The sequence below is a fragment of the Passer domesticus genome, chromosome Z, assembly GCF_036417665.1.
Source record: "Passer domesticus isolate bPasDom1 chromosome Z, bPasDom1.hap1, whole genome shotgun sequence".
Taxonomy (NCBI): Eukaryota; Metazoa; Chordata; class Aves; order Passeriformes; family Passeridae; genus Passer; species Passer domesticus.
This window is the reverse complement of record NC_087512.1, coordinates 43,880,503-43,882,834: the sequence shown is the minus strand read 5'-3', so window position 1 is coordinate 43,882,834 and position 2,332 is coordinate 43,880,503. Positions and strand designations below refer to the sequence as shown.

Genomic DNA, 2,332 nt, shown 5'->3' with positions numbered 1-2,332 from the left:
ATTTTCACTTTCGTTGCACAGAAACAGCTTCTCTAAAAGTCATACTTTTCATTTTGATTTTCAAATGACAAGAAAAAAGGGACAACTCTACAGTTCTTGCTTATTACTTTTTATCCAGTCTACTTGCCCTTATGTAAAGGCATAATTTAAGAAGTGCCAGTTCGTTACTTGATCTTCCTGTGAGTCAGAGAGCTAAAATAGCTATAATTATCTAACTGCTTTGCAACCTCTTATTAATTTCCAGGATGTAGTCAGTTTGTTAATAAGAGCTTTGGACTCTCAGAGGATTGAAGCAATCACTGCAAAAATTATATTTCTACCAATCTCATCTGACATGTCATTTGTCACTGAAGAACACTGTCATTTGTCCTACAAAGGAAAACAAAATTCAAGAGTCTTCCTGCTTTCTTCTCTCTACACTTTTGGATAGCTATGAAAAGACAAGAAAGAATTTAATTCTACGTGCTGTTTTCAACAAGGAGGTAAAAGAAAAACCTGCAGTTTGCTAGATAACGATTTCACAGCATCACTAAATGGACAAAGGAAGGGATTGTCCTGCTCTGCTCTGCCCTGGTGCAGCCTCAGCTTGAGTAATATCAGCAGTTTTGAGCACCCCAACATAAAATAGATGACAGGTTCTTAGTAAGTGTCCAAAGGAGGCCTACAAGGATGGTGAAGGGTCTGGAGGAGAAGTCTTATTAGGAGTCGCTGAGGTTACTTGGTCTCTTCCATCTGGAAGAAGATTCAAGGAAACTGCATGAAGCTGAGTAAGGGGAGATTTAGGTTGGTTATTAACAAAAAAAATTGCTTCACTCAGAGAGTGGCTGGGCACTGGAACAAGCTCCCCAGGGAAGTGGTCACAGCTCCACCAGCCAGAGAGAGGCAATGTCCTGCTCAGGACAACTGAGGCAACTGTCTCAGGCACATGGTGTGATTCTTGGGTTTGTCCTGTGCAGGGCCAAAAGCTGGACTTGATGATCCTAGTGGGTCCCTTCCAACTCAGGAAGATCTATGATACATTATTTCATATGATACATATGTTCTATGATACATCATTTTGTAACTTCATGTCATTATGAGATTGGCAGTTACATGGGTGACATGAAAAACAAGATTATGGGTCTAGCATGATGCTGTATCATTCACCATTGTGAATGTTGTAAGTAGCACTTGAGATTTCCATTGGATCCTGTAACACGTTTTGACTGCTCATGAAGACATTAGGTACTTCCTCTACAAATTTAATTTTTTTTCTTCAATTTTGAGCAACCAGCATATACTGACAATATTTATTTTCTCAGTAGTTTTCTAAATTATTGACCAGAACACAGATAATAATTTTCTATTTGGGACCCAGGAGTGTTTCTGTATTGTGGCCTCATGCAGACTGATCAAACTCCGGTAATTTTTATTTTTTTTTTTACCTTTGTTTCACTATGAAAAAAAAATTAAGTAGCAAGGCTTAGAATGCTGATAAAGTGATTAAAGCACTGCTGAACAAAGCTACTCTCTAACACAAGGTGATCCTATATTTTTATTATAAACACATGCCATAGCAGTCCAGATTTCATAGTGTGAGGAGCAATTTTATCAAAGGAGTTTAGTTGCTTGTCACTAAGAAAGCTAAACTAAGAATATGTGAGGTCAATCCTAAGGAGCATCAGAACCTGAAACCTATGCTTCCCGCTGGTCACAGACAAAAAAAAATGCAAAATGAGAGGCATCACTGTATTTCTAGAGCTAAATTCTATTTTCCAGCAGTTTTTTAGCTCCCTGTGAGCTAGGAGTTGGAGCAACACTCAAACAATTCAGTATCTCTGTGTTTTTCTACTATTCACTCACCTAACTGATGATTAGCCTTCTTCTATTCTGATATTTTAAGCATCTTGCAACAGTGAGTTTATAAGGCTACAATATGCACTTTCTGAAGAAGAACTTCAATCATTCTTTCTTCTCTCCTTCAGGAATTTGTACGTCTGTCAAAATCTTCCCCAACTGCTTCTTCTTTGGATAAGAAGCTTTTTGTCTGTTCAGTTATGTGGAAAATTTTCTACAACTCTAATAATTCTTTCAATTTTATTGTGTTTGTATCCTTTTGATGCCAAATAGTCAGATCCATATGCAGAATTTAAAATGCAAGTGTAAGAGGAAAGTGTACAGTATTATAATTATTTTGATCTCTAGTCTTTTCCTCTCAGTTCTTGCCATTTGTCTTTGGTTACTGTAACGAAATAAGCAGATATTGTCAAAGCCGTCTAGGTCCAGATATTTTTCCATTCATAGAGATATAGACAGTTTAGAAGCAATTGTCACATATTTATTGTTGGAATAG

At 37.1% G+C, this 2,332-nt stretch overlaps 1 long non-coding RNA gene across 1 annotated transcript; it reads left to right on the top strand.

Annotated features, from left to right (window-relative positions):
- Positions 1 to 1,159: 1,159 nt before the first annotated feature.
- LOC135290333 (uncharacterized) lies at positions 1,160 to 2,042 on the top strand. The gene is made up of 3 exons (XR_010353084.1): positions 1,160 to 1,224; positions 1,358 to 1,401; positions 1,965 to 2,042. It is a non-coding gene; the product is annotated as an uncharacterized LOC135290333 (long non-coding RNA).
- Positions 2,043 to 2,332: the final 290 nt, after the last annotated feature.